Below are 18,753 nucleotides of genomic sequence, written 5' to 3' on the forward strand. Positions count from 1 at the left end.
TGTAGTAGTACTCGTGTAAATCTCAGTCTTAGACATCAGTAATGTGTTAATATCAGACGAATGAGATTGTAATGAGGACATACGTAAAATGTACAATCAATCAGATAAAACATGCAAAATTTTAATGATTACCAAATGTAAACAACCCCTCCCCGAACACTAGACAAATAACAGAACTCGAGCTGTTGAAGGATTGTAATATGTGTGTGTGTGTGTGTGTGTGTGTACATGCTGGAGTATCTTCTTGTTGTTGTTGTTGTTGTTGTTGTTGTTGTTGTTGTTGTTGTTGTTGTTGTTGATGATGATGATGATGATGATGATGATGATGATGATGATGATGATGATGATGATGATGATGATAATGATGATTATAATCTAATATGTTTGACATATCTTCAGACGTAAATGTTACCCTTAATATCTACCCACATTGTAGCACGAAAGCCAAAAACGTGACATACAGTTTTCATTATGTCTGGTGAAATTGACTACTCTGTTGATACATGTATTTATGCTGACCAGCCCTAACCCAATACAGTCAAAAGATTTTATATATGGTTCACTGTAAATCTAGTTGAAATTATTCTCCTCAGTTTGTGATGAAGCAGAGAAGAACCAGGATGGTATACTGTTAGATTTTTTTGTGAAATACAGTAAAGAAGTAATACAGAGAATGGAAAATAACACTGCAACAAACAGAGGTAAGGGGATTTTAGCAGGGATTAAAGTTAGGACAGTACAATTTCAGGGGTGAACAAACATTTTGTGAACTGGTGGTCCAAAAAATCCAGTGGTCCTGCTGAATGAATTAGTGGTCCCAGGTCCCACTAATGTGAAACATTAAATCTTACCTATGAATCAGTATATTCAGATGACTTTTTAACATAGTTATTAACAGTAAGGTATTGGTCCAACAGACCAGACAAGGTAAAATTTGTGTGGTCCACCCAAAAAAATTGTTAGTCCCGGACCCAGGACCAGTGGATTTGTTCACTCCTGAGTCAATAGTTATTTTGGAACAGCAAATTGGAAACAAATGTGATGTTTTAAGTTGTCCATACCATGACCCTTGAGGCAGTATTTAAAGATATTGTGTGCAGATTATATCCATAAATGAATTCAATATATGTGACAGTGTATGGATCATTGTAATAAGCCTAGTAAAAAAACTGTGCAAACTCTAACTGGAGAATATTTTTTTGATGAGATGATCAACAATATATTCAGTGAAAATTGTTAAAATACCAATAATGAGACATTGTACATGTTAATTAGAGGTTGATATCATTCATAAGTGGTACAGTAATAAGTTAAAATTATGGGTCGCTGATTTTTAGGTGCAGACCCTAAAATGATTTTGATTTGATTTATTGTACTATACTACATTTTTTTTGTATGTACACAATGACACACATAATGTTTATCCACAGATGATTCAATACTGTTAAGTGTATACAACATTATCAGTAAGTCGTTATATCTAAGTTTCATCAATGTTTCGGTAAAAGCTAAGCTGTCTGAGTTGTAATAATTGGATTTATTTTCTCTCCTACAGAGAAAGTGAGTATCATTAACTTTATCTCTCAGATTGGACTACATGACAAGGAAAACACACCACCAGGGAAGGAAAACACTCGGGATTTCAACAGGAGGGAATCTCATGATATTAAATATGGATCATGGCAGCCTTCAATATTGAATGATGGGGATGTATTGAATAGTGCTAGTACTGGAATTCAGAATATTGCTAATACCGGATTTCAGAATGAAGTCAATCCTGGAATTCAGAATGGTGCCAATACTGAAGTTCAGAATAAAGTCAGTCCTGGAATTCAGAATAGTACCAGTCCCGGAATTCAGAATGGTGATAGTACTGGAATTCAGAATAAAGTCAGTCCCAGAATTCAGAATAAAGTCAGTCCCGGAATTCAGAATAGTGTCTGTGCCGGAAGTCAGAATAGTGTCTGTGCCGGAAGTCAGAGGAACACTGAATCATACAGTAATAGTTTAACCGGATCCAGACTTGTTAGATGTGACAATGTAAAAAGTAGTGAGTCCATGTCATACCGTCATACTTCTAGTGTAACAAGTAGCAGTTGTACTAGTAATGTTGGTGGTGTAAGGGTCAAACATGAACAGGATCCTGAATTATTTGACACTGAACAAAGTTTTACATCTCTAGATACTAATGATTCAGCCAACAGCAATAATGATGATGAAGAAATGAATGCTAGTAGTCATGGCAACACTGTGAAGGACACCAATCACTTTCATCAACATTGTAGCCAGAGTAATGATGGATGTTTTGGTGGTGACAATGATGGTACATTGAAGAGAGTTAATAACTTACAACAACACTGTCGTCTTGGTGATGACAGACAATTTGGTGATAATAATGATAGCACATTAAAGAGCGACAACGAACAGCAAGGCAGTCAAGTGGGTGTCAGCAGACACTTTGTTGATGATAATAATGATGGTATTTTGAAAAGAGCTAATAACTTTCAACAACACTGTCATGTGGGTGACACCAGACACTTTGTTGATGATAGTGATGGCACTTTGAAAAGAGATGAGAACTTTCAACAACATTGTCGTGTAGTGGACGACAGACACTTTGTTGATGATACTAATGAGGCTTTGAAGGAAGTGAATGACTTTCATCAATATAGTTCACAAACTGACGATAGACACTGTGGTATTGATAATGATGATAATGATGATGATGAAGATGAAGAAGTTGACAGTGAGGATATCAATGATGTGGTATTTGTTGAAAGTGTTAGCCACTACTCCCAGGCAATGTCCCAGTCATCTCTGACACTATTTCAATGTCAAATATGTGGCCGCAGCTTTGCTAAACAAGCAAGTTTAACTAATCACATGAAATCACACATCAAATTCTCAACTCCAAATGTTACTGAGCCTTGTCAACAACAACAACAACAACAACAACAACAACAACAACAACCCAAACCATTTCGATGCCATTACTGTGGTAAAGCGTTCTCAAAAAAAGTATCTATGACACGACATGTGCAAACTCATACTGGTGAGAAACCGTACCAATGTGGGGTATGTGGAAAGAGGTTCACACAAAAAGTACACTTAACCATACATATGAGAAGACATACTGGTCAACGACCTTACAAGTGTGATATATGTGGCAACACATACCTTGCTAGGGGCACTCTAAATGTACATATCAAAAAACACATGAACTAAGAGACAATCTCAACTTGCACTAGCTGCATCTCAGATATTTTTTTTACATCAAATAACCAAAGATATATTCACTAGAAATTGGTCAGTTACTTATACAAAGACATCGTATCTGTTAATTAGTGGTCAGTACTATCTGTGTTGACACGTTTGAATCTTGATTGAAAACTCAGATTTGAATCTGTCACTAGGTTAAAACTGTCCTAGTTATAACTTTTCAATCATAAAACCACATTATATTCACTGAAAATTGTTAAAATACCAATAATTGGACATTGTACATGTTAATCAGTGGTCAATATTATATACATAAGTAGTACTAGTACAGTATCAGGATGAAATCATGATTATTATTGAGGGCACTGATTTTTTGGGTGCAGACCCAAAATTCAATTTCATATGTTTTATCGTGTATGCAACTAAAAAACTGCATTAAACTGTTTTTAAAACTGCAACTGCAATACTAGATAGGGTGTATGACATTATGTGTAAGTTATTGTACCTAACAAAACATTTTTTTAATGTTCCCATGGCAACTAGTACAGCCTGTTGCAATGTTCTGTTATTGTGTAATACAGGCATAAATAATTCACACCCAGGTCAGTTCAATCTTAGTACACCACTCCTTTTTATAGAGGCACCTCTTTATGAAGTAGTGATTAAAATGTTAAAAAGTCAAAAAAAAGAAAAGAAAGATGTAGAGGGAGATAAAAGGGATGCTATGTGATGGAAATACCTTTCCTCATTCCTTTAGACATGTCATTCTTGCATTGTTCAATGAGGATATTCATTCCCCCCCCCCCCCCCACTGTCTATGCTATATTGCCATATTGTACTTTATGTTGGTGCAGAAGTAATTTATTTTAATTTATGTTCAGGTTACCTACCTTGCAGTCATTTTGAAAGAAGTATCACAAAAGGACACTCCACATGAGAAAAGTGAGGGCTAAAATCACATGACAGTGCATGAAGCAGTCCACAAAATGTAGGAACAAAGTTAGTAAAATGCTGTGACTAGTTGAGAATGCAACCAGCTTTTGCCACGAAACACTTAGTCTGGATGTCAATGTGGTATGGAATCATCTCTAACCCATTAACTCCATGAGAGGATTGAACTAGACTATGAAACATTAAGAAATATTTGTATAGGAGGCTATATTACTTAACTATCATGGCCCTCACATCTGTTCTAAAAGCTGCCCCCGAGCAGCATACCTAGTGACCAAATTATACAAACTTTCGTTTTTGTGGTATCTGACATAAGGCGTATATTCAGACTGCAGACTAGTGTCAGAGACCCATGACAGCTTAATCTTTAGGCAAGTGAGCAGTCTCTCAGACAAGCAGAATTTAGAAACCAGTAACAACTTACCTTAACTGTTGAAAATCTGAGACTGGCCTTATAACTGATGACATCAGAACTGTTATGGAGGATTGTGTAACTTGGAGGAGCATCCATTGACTGAATACAATTAACTAACTATCCAGTATGCATAATTAATATACATAGTAAACCAAAAACATTTCAGATTGACAACATTTGGTTTATGAGAAATTATAGGCACTGGTTTAGTTGAAATGGGAGCTAATGCTTTGTAAATACCATTGTTGTCTATTAATTGTCAAATTGTGAATTTGTAAAAGCAAATGTAGGCAAAGTTTATTTAGTATTAGTCTAGTTCCTGACGACCATGTTCCGATTTTACACTATGTTATCTACACACATAAGGTAATGTGATACACATATGGTAATGTGATACACATAATGGGATACACATAATAAGGTAATGTGTGAAGATAACATAGTGCATAGACCCTCCACGTGGAGGGTGTATGCATAGTGTAAAATCAGAACATGGTCGTCAGGAACTAGACTAATTTAGTATATACTGATTGAATAGGAAGTAAGTATAATAATTATTTGTTGTATGGTGACCTGTAAACTGCATGCTTCTTACAGCACTGTCTGAAACATACCCATTGCTTCAGCAGAAATGTGTGCTCCGCTTGTGAGAATGTTTGTCTAGAGGCGATTTGTGGCTTTGAATCTGAAGATCTCCTTTCAATTCAAGGCTATGGATAGCCTCTAAGGTGTATAGAGACTAACCTTGGAATATAAACTCAGTGAAATGTACTTCTATAATTTTTTTTTATTTTGTAACCTCTAGGTCAACTCCTACTTATGAGTATTATACAGATGTTGTAGTGCAATTCAAATTCATTCACCAAATTTGAAACACATTAAAACATTTAAAACTGATTGATCGATTGTTTGTTTGGTTGGTTGGTTGATTGATTGATTGATTGATTGATTGATCAATTAATTGATTGATTGATTGATTGATTGATTGATTGATTGATTGTGGGACTGTTTGACTATTGGTTGAGTGGCTATATTTATTGTTGGTTGTTTGATTGATTGATTGATTGATTGATTGATTGATTGATTGATTGATTAATAGTTTGAGTGGTTATATTTATTTATTTCTTGACTGACTGACTGACTGACTGACTGACTGACTGATTGATTGATTGATTGATTGATTGACTGATTGATTGATAATAAAACAGTAGTTTTAATTTGCAACCTTTACCTGATATATAATGAATCAAGTGCTAGTGACATGAAAAAAGTGTACTGGCCGGGGATACAAAACTGAAGTATATATAATCCGAGTGAATGGCGCCCTCTGTCACAATAGAATGAATGGCTTTTAGTTTGTTTGTTCGTTTCCCAGCTGATTTTTTACAACAATACAGAGACGACTCAACTATGATATTTTAACCCCACTATGGAAACTACAGCTCGCTATATGTTTGGTTCCAGACGTGACAAAAGTAATTTGTCATTTGAGTTTTCACTCGCCGACGGTATTGTGTTCTCTTGCAACGTTAGAGGTAAGATAACCCGTCAACAAGCTGCGCCATGGTCAAGTACACACGATCTTTGTGTTTGGTGACGAATGTCTGTCCTGTGCAAGGCTGTAGTATCTACAGCACTCACACAAACTGGTAACTCACGAGTCACACAAATACTCGTAACTAGTCCTGCTTGCAGACGGTACACAGGTCTAGATTTTACTGACATGACCCCCAGGACGACTTCTCCGTATGTAAGCAGGACTAACTCGTAACCCGTGATTTGTTCAGGGTGTAGATTTATCGATAATATTGGACTTGATCGACTCTTGGTAGTTTGCCTTACCTGCTGGACATGAAATACAAGTCTGAGACTAACCATTGGCTTCCCATGGTAGAATATGATCACTATATATATAATAAAGGCTCAATGGAAATACCTACAATTTGATAACAATTGTAGCTTGTATGTGAGGTCAGAATTACCTAATACGTTGATCCACAGAAAATTTCTTATTTGTCTGTGGTGGATCACAGAAGATGCTACACTTCAAACGTAGCCCAACAAAAACCGTAGAATAGTCAGCCCCACAGAAAACCAGAAGTTGGCATCGGCACTTTGACAAGATTGTTCATTTATGTAGTACAATACTTCACATCCAGTGACCAGTCCCTTGTGAATTGTTCATTCTGTCACTTTTAAATTATTGTACTTGTGTACTTGTAATGTTTCACCACATTGTACAGGTTAATTAATTTGTTGAAGGAACTTTCACAAATACAATCAAATGTGTGTACATGATATAAATGTAGGGTTTTGAGCAAATTGAGGATGTGAAACTTGCATGCAACCAGATGTTAGTACATCTAGTAAGTGGTTGTAACACGGAGACTGTGTATCCAAATATTCAAGTTAGTTTTAGACACTGTGATCATGGAGGTATAAGGGCAGACTCTCCTTATAGTTATACCACCATGCTGTGATACATCAGTACTTTATTTGAATTCATTGCCATCTGTCGTCAAGTTTGCAGGTGTGGTGATGATGAGTTCTGAGTTTATCATGGGGTCGCAGTCTAGTTCCTGACGACTGTATTCCGATTTTACACTACGTTATCTTCACACATTACGTCTAGTCAATGTTGTTACTCTCGCACAGAATTCTGTGTCGTCCCCCCCCCCCCAACAGTGTTCATATAATTTATTATAAACATGACGTTGTGTCCCTACTTGATTTTAGTTTAATTAGACTGGAGGTGGAGTCCTGGTTGGATATTTGCATATCGTATCAGTCCAGCTGTAATAATGAATATTAATGAGCGATGACAACTGAGTCTGTCAATTTGTGATGGATTACTACTGACATGCACGGTTGAGCTTCTCCCAGCATGGGGTTGAACCACATTTAATGCCTTGAGTAACGAGATTGACAACTTAGACGTAATGTGTGTAGATAACAGTGTGTAAAATTGGAATACAGTCATCAGGAATTAGACTAGGGGCCGCATTGCTTGTGGGGTTGTCTCTAGAATGGGGCTACTTAACGAATTATGGAGTGGGCTGCCTTCTCTTGTATTTGTGTGTATAACTATTACTGTTCACTGATACAAATTGATATCAAACTGAATTTTTTTTTCAGAGTTTGATCAGCCAGAGAACCAGAATAACAACAAACTTTTAGATTGGTTTATGAAATACAGTAAAGAAGTAATACACAGGTTGGAAAACAACACTGCTACAAACAGAGGTGAGCTAAAAAAAAAATACATTTAATTTACAACTGCAGAGAGAGATATATCTGTAAGTTATTTGCCTCAGTATAATATTTAGACTGTAAGGCACATCATGTCACACTGCCCTCAGAGACCTTGATGGGAAAGGGGTTGACCGATATATGGCAGGGGGCGCCCAACAAAATGTACCTACCAGACTATAAAGTTAGGAAAACATGGTCAAGTTTGTTTTGCTCACTAAAATACAATCCATATGGCAGCTAGTGTAAAGAAGAAATATTGAAATAAAGATTTTATATGAATATTGTACATCCATTAGAACCATATCAATCATTTGATTTATAAAGCACCAGTTTCCACAACAATGTAGAGTTCAGAGGTGCTGTACAGTTAGAATGCTCTAGAGAATAGATATGTCTGGAAGTTCTTTATGAAGGCGTTAGTTGTCAGTTTTAACATGTCTTGATAAGTTGACACATAATGATTAGATAGGAATGGTCATGACCAAGTTTGTTGTACGTCTCTGTCAGATAACTTAATTTCACTCAACTTTTGATTCTTTTAAAACAGATCTATAGTATTTGCGAACATATGAATGTTAATTTAGCAGAGTTTAATGCAAGCACACACACACGCACACATGCACGCACATACCCATGCACATACACACATACATTCACACATAGGTGTGCACACACACTCTTTCACATGTCATACATACATACATACATACATACATACACACACATATGCACATACACACGTGTGTGCACATGCACTCTTTCACATACAATACATACATATGTACGTACGTACGTACGTACGTACGTACGTACATACATACATACATACATACATACATACATACATACATACATACATACACACATGCACATACACGTGTGTGCACATGCACTCTCACATACAATACATACTTAGTATGATACATACATACATTCATACATACGTATGTACGTACGTACATACATACATGTACATACATACACACACACACACGCACACACACACATACACACACACACACACACACACACACACAGCCACAGCCACAGCAGTCTCTCTTTTAATATGAGGTAGAAATTGATAGAAATCAGATAAACAAGGTAATTAATTGATATATGCATCTGATTTGTTGTTACAGAGAAATTGAGTATCGTCAACTTTATCAGTCAGATTGGACTAAATGACAAGGAGAATACACCTCCAGTAAGGAAAGAAAGAGAACGGAATATTACTCAAAATGATACCATATCTGAACATGTAAAAGACGTTAAAGAAACTGTATGGCAAGCTTCAGATTGTGCTGTAAAATTATCACGTAGCAGTAGTCCAGTGATCAAAGATAATGATGAACCAGAAGGAGGTACACAGCTGATTGGCTCTAGACATGCAGTGTGTGATATGACAAGGGCTAAAATTATCCAATCTTATGAACAGAGTGCCGCTTTTGTTGAAAGTGAAAACTATACAACAAAACCTAGTGATGCACCAATCAAACAAGAGGAAATACCAGTATGTCTGGATAAAGAGGATGAACTCAGAAATGATGATGATGGTAGTAGTCATAGTAACACTTGGGGAGAAAGCAATGAATTTCATCAACACAGTCAGCCGGATGACATGAGGCAATGTGATGTCGAAGATGATGATGATTATGATGATGATGACGATGTTGATGATGATGTTGATGATGTTGTTTTTATTGAAAGTGTTAGTGATTACTCCCATGCAATGTCCCAGTCATCTCTGACACTCTTTCAATGTCAAGATTGTGGGTGCAGTTTTTCAGAAAAAGCCGCCCTCACTGCTCACATGAAATCACGTAGATGTGAACCTAGTGACAACATGGCTACATCAGTGGAGCAAACAATTCGTCTGGAGTCACAGAATCGTGACATATATGATCTAGAACGACACATGCTTTTACACAACCGTGAGAAAACATTCCCATGTCGTATTTGTGAGAGACTCTTTACAGAAAAGGCTGATTTAAAAATGCATGAGTTAATCCATGCAACAGAACAGAGACAGTCACATATCATGATCAAAAACTTCCCATGTGAACTCTGTGGGAAAGCTTTCACACAAAGAAGGTCCCTTATACGTCATATGCAAATTCATACAGATGAAAAACCATACCAATGTCAAGTATGCGGGAAGAAATGTACACAAAAAATACATCTTACCATACATATGAGAAAACACACAGGTCAACGACCCTATGGATGTCAGATATGTGGTAAAACATACATTGCTAGGGGTGACTTGAATGCTCATATTAAAAGAGTGCATAAAGTGATAAAACATCCTTCATATAGGCATGCCTTTAGTTGAGGTAGCTATAGATGTAAATATCTTACAGGAAATTTCATTTTAGCTTGCAAATGCTATTAAACAATGTATCAAGATCAGTGAGACTGATGACAAGGTTTCATGTTGAGATAGACACAATAAAGATAACACACAAACATCCCTTACAGTGTCTGCTCTGTAGACACAGTAAAGATAACACATAAACATCACTTACATCATGTCTGCTCTGCATTTTGTTAATGATATAAAAAAAAGACAATACAGAGTATACACCGTAAGAGTTGTTTGTGTGTTATCTTTATTGTATCAGTTAATTTTACACATTGCTTAAGCTCTTCAATATTTTTATTTTTCTTATATTTTTAAGTTAATTTCATCACAGGCAAGTCAAAATTACACAATACCATACAATTTTTACATATATACCCAAAACACTAGCAACAAGCAAACAATAAAACATATAACACAGTCTGTAAATAGAATGGACAAACAGGTGCCAAGCACCTCTACTCTGTCCACCCAATGCCATATTTCAGTGTTTACAATGTAAACATAACCCATCCACCTATTCTAATGTTGGACACATTTGTAGCCGAGAGTAGAATCTAAGTGTATTGACTTCAGTGCTTCCCTTCTTCTACACCAGTGTTCTACACCTAGGAGAAGGAGAAGTCATGAACCAAATGTTGTTCATGTAAATGAGTTAACCCCCAACTGTTAGAATGTCCTGATCAATCTGATTAAAATCTGATGGGGTGAATATAGCTCCATTTCTTAATTTATCTCAATTTCCTTCATTTATTGTCATTTTTTCGGTTTGTTTGTTCCGGGAGTGATCACTGCCCCAGAACAAACACAACGACAATAAATGACGGAAATTGGCTGCCCCAGATTGTGTCCTGATATGGCAAATGTACCATATTTTATTTGAACTGCCCACAATAAACACTAACTTGGGGGGGGGGGGGGGGGGGATTTTGTGCATAATTTTAATGATTTTGTTTGCATTTGAAATTTCATCTCAGCTCATGCTCATTACTCAAGGCATAGAAAAAGGACAGAATTGAAAGTGATATGCTTAGATTGTAGACTAGCAGATTGTTGAGAGATTCAATGAAAATAGTCTAGTTCCTGACGACAGTGTTCCGATTCACACAGTAATGTGTAAAATCGGAACACAGTTATCAGGAACTAGACTACATTGAAAAGAACCTATGTTATTAAGAGACAGTAAAATTGTAACTTTTACCTGTTTGTTAATAAAAATATGAATGTTGGTGATGAGTGTCATTTTACTTCGAATATCAGCATGATAATCATTATAGTTGCTAAACATTGGATAAATGTGTGCTCAATACTACACTGCCAAAGTTGTCCTCTTTTAACAATACTGGGATTCAGTAGTGTTATTAGTCTAGTTCTAAACTGGTACAGTATTACGTATAAAAACTCCATTACTTTACCAGTCTAGTCAAGGCAGTTACGAAAGATATTAAGTTGTGGTGCTCCCCTGGAGTGAGGGAAGGGCAAAAGGCGCATGTCAGTAGTAATCCATCACAAACTGACAGGCTGTCATCATTGGACTGCACTGATATGCTAATGTCCAACCAGGACTCCACCTCCAGTCTGTTTAAACTGAAATCATGTGGGGACGCGACGATGTCATCATGTTGATATGAACATGGTTGGGGGAGCACAGAATCATTTGCTCGAACAACTGCCTTGACTAGACTGGTAAAGTAATTAAGTTTTTAATACGTAATACTGTACTAGTTTAGAACTAGACTATAGTGCTATAGGCATTGAGATGCCTCTGTGTGTGTGTGTGTGTGTGTGAAAATGACTTAGTAAAAGAATCGATTGGCTAATTGCTGTGAACTTCATCTAAGATCAGTTTATATTTTTTGGGGTCTTGGTTGATTTTTCAAGGCAAAGTGATTGAATTAACAATATGCAAATTTGGCTGAAAAAATCATTCATTATGAAAATGACTTGTCAAATTTAAAAGCTGTATCAGCTTGCTTTGTATGACACAAGCACGTTATCATCAAAGTATGCAAAAAATGTAAGAAATTTCAAGAACATCTAATAAACGCTGACACACCAGCAGTAATATCATCCTCTGCTTTTATTTGGCAGCCTGCGTGCTGATTCAAGTCTTACTGTAGACTAATAAGAAATGATGTGTAACAAATTTCATTATAAACTAAATTTATCAGTATACTTTCTCTATATTTGTTGTTACATGTGTTTAACTTCACTGCCAAGTGAGCCCCTGATCCTAAAGGGATGCAATAAAGAAATGAAGAAGTATAGCTATCCATGTATAATTTCTTTATTTGTACATGTTTGGTTATTTATTTGTTTTTTGTTTGTTTGTTTGTTTGTTTGTTTGCTTGCTTGCTCTATTTCTGTTTCTGACTTCCCTGTCAAAAAAGTTTATGAATTATACAGTTGATGATAATACAAAATAATGATGTTATTAGGTTTTTACGTTCAAAAAAAAACGTTGTCGGTGATTGGTCCAGAAAGTATTATTTCTATAGTCTTAAAATACTACTTATAGTATTTTCCGGAGGAATCACTGGCAATATTGTATTCTAGGATGATCATAATACAAACGTCATTCGTTTTTATTATGATCATCCTAGAATACAATATTATCATCCTGGAATAGAATATCAGCTCACAAGTGACTGTGGTCAAATCCCACAAGAATGCAATAATGGATGCAAACTGCGCCCGCTAACGATTATCTCGAGTTTCGATCATTGGGTTTGTTTGTTTGTTCGACCTTGTCATTCCTCCTGTCAGACGACAGTTACCTAGCTCGAGACACTACACATTATTATCTAGCTTCTCTCTGCAACATGCAGAGCTCAAAACACCTCAAATCTAAACCAAATCGTGGTAATGGCTTGGGAAACAGTTCTTCATTCAAGTTTACGCTCGCTGACCGCGTGGTTTTCGCCTTCAACGTTACAAAAGGTAAATATATGCCGCCTTTCACTCTACTGTCAGTTCAACATCATGTCTTGATGAATATGTTGACTGTTGTTGATATTAATTTATGGATTCTTGCTATCCTCATCCATGAATTTATTCCTAAAGTTTGAAGTGTGACATGTTCCCAGTGAATTTAGGTGAACTAGACCGCTATTAAAATCTTAAAAATGTGAATTTACTGTGATCTGCGACCAGGGCTTGCAAATGTAGGTGCTAATATAAAGCGAGGGTGTTCGACAATGCTGGCATACATCATTACATGTATCTATCTATCTAGAGTTTAGAAATTTTACTGATTTTTATGGAAATTCGTTTGAAATTGTATTAAAAGAATCGTCTTACAAAATTCTTTCGAAATATTCAATAGAGTTTCATTCAAATGAATTCATACCCACATTAGGAATAGATATATCAGTATATAATTATAAAGCCTTTCAAATTCCTACAGTAGCAGTTGTGTCATAGTGTGTAGAGAAATGTAAATTATAAACGTGTGTGTGTGTGTGTGTGTGTGCGTGCGTGCATGCATGCGTGCGTGTGTGTGTGTGTGTGTGTGTGTGTGTGAATTGTATACATAATTATTGTTATGTTATTCATCATGAAATATATTTACAGGGATTAAAATACATATAACTAATATCAATGAATGAATATATTGTACTTTTGTAGAAATTTTTACATTGTAGTTGTTGGAGAATAGATTCTATGCTATGTTTCCCAGTATTTACCTTTTTCTTGTCAACTTTGTTCTTATATATGTAATTACATGTAGCTTGAGCACAACATATTTCTCAGTTGAGTACTCCAGATCCACAATGGATTTGCATGCCATGGAGTTTTGTCATATAGTATGGCCAACAGTAAGTCTGAAAGGTCCAGCCATTGGTCCAAATATGTAACCTCTCATGTAGACAGAATGAACACCTGGATCTTTCAGGCTAGACTAACAGTAAATTGACTTTAACTTTTTCTCTTCAGTTTGTGATGAAGCAGAGAAGAACCAGGATGGTATACTGTTAGATTGGTTTGTGAAATACAGTAAAGAAGTGATACACAGGTTGGAAAATAACACTGCTACAAACAGAGGTAAGCTTTAATGATATGTCATAGCTAATGTTGTTGAACATAGGGACATCCATTTACATCAATATTGCCATATTGATATCAATATTGCTATATTGATAGATTTAATGGGTTAGAAATTGTAATTGGAACAGCTAATTGACACATTTAAATCAGTGGACCACTAGGTTTTGATAATACCCAGTATTGTGCTGAAATCTGAGAACCTTTGATAACTGAGGACCACTAAGTGAGAACATGCAGTGGTTTTGCTAAGATTCAAGAATCGTCTTGGTAACTGATGGAACGAAATCTGGTAAAAATTGCATTCATTTCCAAGTACTTTGTACTGGACCATAATTTTGGTGGTAGCTCCTGCGAAAAACCTGAGGAGCTCAAGGAGATTTTACCTACCACCCTAAACAAAATTAGCTGGAAATTATGCAGTCAAATTTGAATTACAATCATCAGAATGTGAAAAGTGTACCCATGGCATACCTGATCAAGAGCCTTAATTCAGTTGAGTGAGGTAAGCAAACAAGTCACCACTGTCATTACCTCTGTGTGATCCAAGCATTCCTGGAGGCATGTGATGACACTATTCAAGCCGAATGAAAATTTTCAATCTTTTCAATAGCTTAGCTTGCTTTGGAAGCCAGTAACATGTGTATCATTTTTCTTGGAAAAGGTATTGTGGAAATTAAGAACACAGTAGTTGGATGGCATGCTTACAACTCAGTGTCAATTTATTCAACAATATTGTATGAATATCTAGAGTTAAATCTGGTGTGTGTGCTTGGTAAATTGGTAATTTTTTGTACAAGACTAGAACTTACTCAACTCTGGCATTATTTTCTTCATTTTAATCCCGATGACAATATTACTAACAATGCCTTGTGTCTGGTTTGTTGTTACAGAGAAATTGAGTATTGTCAACTTTATCAGTCAGATTGGACTAAATGACAAGGAGATTACACCTCCAGTAAGAGATGATATTGTGGCAGATGTCAATCACCCACATCTAGGAAAGAAAGACATTGTTACTAATTTCAGTCACACACCTCCAGTAAGAGAAGACATTGTGGCAGATTTCAGTCACACACCTCCAGTAAGAGAAGACTTTGTGACAGATGTCAGTCACACACCTCCAGGAAGAGAAGACATTGTTACTAATGTCAATCATACACCTCCAGGACGAGAAGATATTGCTACAGATGTCTGTCACAAAGAAGAGAATAATGTTACACCTACATTTTGGCAAGCTTCTAATGATGGAGGAACATCCAATACCATCAGTCCAGTCATCCCAAATGATGTTGATACACTACGTACTATCAAAATAGAACAGTCTACTAATAGAAGTAGATGTAAGGAAAACGCTAAGAGTCCAGCTTCTAACTCCGATCACCACACATCAACTCAAATCTGGTCTATTAATGGAAGTAGATCTAATAACACTAGAAGTACATCTTACAACTCTGATCCCCACACATCAACTCAAACCTGGTCTACACATAGAATTAGATCTAATGAAAATACCAGTAGTGTGGCATCTAACTCTGATCATCACATATCAGTTAAACAAGAAGAGGGCCTTGTTTGCCTAGACAGAGAAGATGATGTCAGAATAATGAGTGATGATGATGATGATGATAAAGATGATGATGATGATGATGATGATAATGATGATGTTGAAAGAGGTAGTCATAGTAATGCTTCAAAGGAAATCAATAACTTCCATCGTCAATGCCAACAAAGTGATAGTAGAGAGGCTGGCGATGGAGGTGTTGACGATGAGGATAATGATGATGATGACAACAATGATGGCGTTGTGTTCGTTGAAAGTGTTAGTGATTACACCCAAGCAATGTCCCAGTCATCTTTGACACTTTTTCAATGCCAAGTTTGTGGTTGCAGCTTTTCTCAAAAAACAGTCCTTGCTAACCATATGAAAACCCATTACTATTCTGCTACCACTCTGGTAGAACAGACATCTCATCAAGATACAACAAGTGAAGTGCACTATTTTCAGTGTCAGATTTGTGAAAAGTCATTTGCCACAGAAGAGCATTTGGCTCAGCATATTGTACTACACACTACTGAAAGCAGAGTACAGTGTCGAGAATGTGGAAGAATATTTTCTCATAACAACGAGTTGAAATGTCATATGAGGATCCATGAAATTCGGCAACAGAGAACACCCAAACATTTCCCCTGTGAAATATGTGGAAAGGTATTTAGTAAAAGTCGATCTTTGATGTTTCATATACGAATTCATACTGGCGAAAAACCATATCAGTGTGAAGTATGTGGAAAACGGTTCACACAAAAAATACATTCTATTATTCATATGAGGAAGCACACAGGACAGCGACCTTACGGATGTGAGATATGTGGGAAGACTTACCCTGCTAGGGGAAGTCTGAATGCTCATGTTAAAATAGTACATAAATTAAGAGAGAAGATGCAGATTTTAGAAGGCCCTCGAAGAAATATTTTTACTTGAGAGAAATTTTACCAGTAATACTTTAATTAAAGTGGCCATATGGATGCAGTTTGGGTATTTATTTTTGATTTCTTATTTATGAAACAATTTTATCATGGCGTCATACTTGAAATATTAAAGTGAAATAGCATAGACAAGTTTGTGTTTGTAACTCAATACATTGCAAAAAGCTAAAAAAAAAAAATGTGTGAAATGATTGTTATTAGGCGTAAAAAAAAATTGTGTGGTTCCATTTGTATTCAATTTTAAAATATGTGGGGTAGGTAGATTTTTTAGTTTATTTTTTGTTTTGTTTTCATGTGTAAGTGTCTAGTTCAGGTTTTCCATTGTTCCAAATGGTCTGTGTAGTTTATTTCTTCCTATCAGATGTACAGCCATTACAGATTGGAAGAATAGTTTTATATTGTCTCTTTAAGTTGATGTCAGTTTCTGCACCCACTATTTTTTGCGAGATTTCACAATATTTGTGATTTTATTATTATTTTTCTTGAATACGTAAAAAAAAAGTTTAGGGTTGGCGTGAAAAACTAGGTGGGGGTCGGGTAACTGGAACCAAACAACTTTTTTTATTTGGCTTTATACATAGAATAACAAACATTTTACACATTTATTCATGTTTTGCAATTTGAATTTGGCATATGTTGTTTCGTGTTAATTTTTCAAGTAGGAAATCATGACAAAATTGTTTCATAAACTAAAAAAATCTAAAATGAATACCCAATCCATATGACCACTTTAACAATTAGATATGTATGATACATTAAAGAATAGTGTAGTTAAAGTAGCCTAGAACCTAAGAGTGATGACATCAAGACGATGAAGGAAAAGATTGGCAGTCGACAGGCTTAGATAGTAGACTATAGTTAAAGGGACATCGGCCACCTTGAGAAACTACTAGTATTTTTATCTAAATACGTACATACATGTATAAAATTCATTTGATAATATCAGACGGGTTTTGTTAACGATGATCTATTTACGTTGATTCTGAAGTTTCAAATGAGTATAAGATTATCGTAAACCTTTGACAGGTTTTCTCTACTATTTGAATATTAATGGCAATTTCTGAGAACACCCAAAAGTTAAGTTATAGTATCATTCATTTTCTTTGCTGAATTCTACTTCTACTTCTGTACTGTGTAAACATCCAAAAAGCTGCCCTATGAAAGTGATTGAATGATGTGTGAGGGTGCCTTGTCATGGCATACATATCTCATGTACAAGTTGGTTTACAGTGCATTGGAGTGTTTGACAGAGGTTTGAGCTCCAAGTGTCACATACCATGAAGTGATGTAATGAAAGTGTTTTTGTATACGTTAGAGAATCTGAGCCAAATAAGGACATCCAGTAAGAGTTAGACTTTTTGCTACACATTTTGGAATGTAACATTTAAAAGTTTCAATGGAGCTTGGCCTTATTTCATCTACTTTCTAGCCTTAAAGGGAATTAAGTACAGATGTAATTAAATACACATGGAACTGTCATGAATGCTTTCAAGGGTTAGTACAGTGCTTGTGTGATGAACATCTGTTCATTTTTTTTTAGAAAGAAAAGAGAATTTGTAGTTTTTTAGTCAACGTCATTCATTGGAGCCATTGGTTTTTTAAATGAGCTATATAACATGTGATAATGCCATCCACACCTTAAGTTCCCTTGAACAAAACATACCACTAGAAACCCTTTTATGTGTTTACATTTACCCTGTAATGTTAGTATTTGCATCTTGACATATCTAGCAGGTCTTATCACTTTTGATAGTAACAGAGAAAATAACAATGTCAAGTTAAAATATGGAAAGACAACTCAATTTATTAAGGTTTATTATGTATACATACATACTTTTAAGTTTTAAACTCCTGTATGCAATGCAGAAATACTTATTCTTGCACAAGTTGAATACTAACTTAAAATAAGTTTGACTTCATGTCCCAAGATTTCAGTTATTGAACTGAAGTATTGAAAGAACAGACTCTACAATTAGTTTTATATCATTTATTATTTATTCAGTAATTCTCGGTAATTCGAAATAAA

The sequence above is a fragment of the Glandiceps talaboti genome, chromosome 14 (assembly GCF_964340395.1).
Source record: "Glandiceps talaboti chromosome 14, keGlaTala1.1, whole genome shotgun sequence".
NCBI classification, from domain to species: domain Eukaryota; kingdom Metazoa; phylum Hemichordata; class Enteropneusta; family Spengelidae; genus Glandiceps; species Glandiceps talaboti.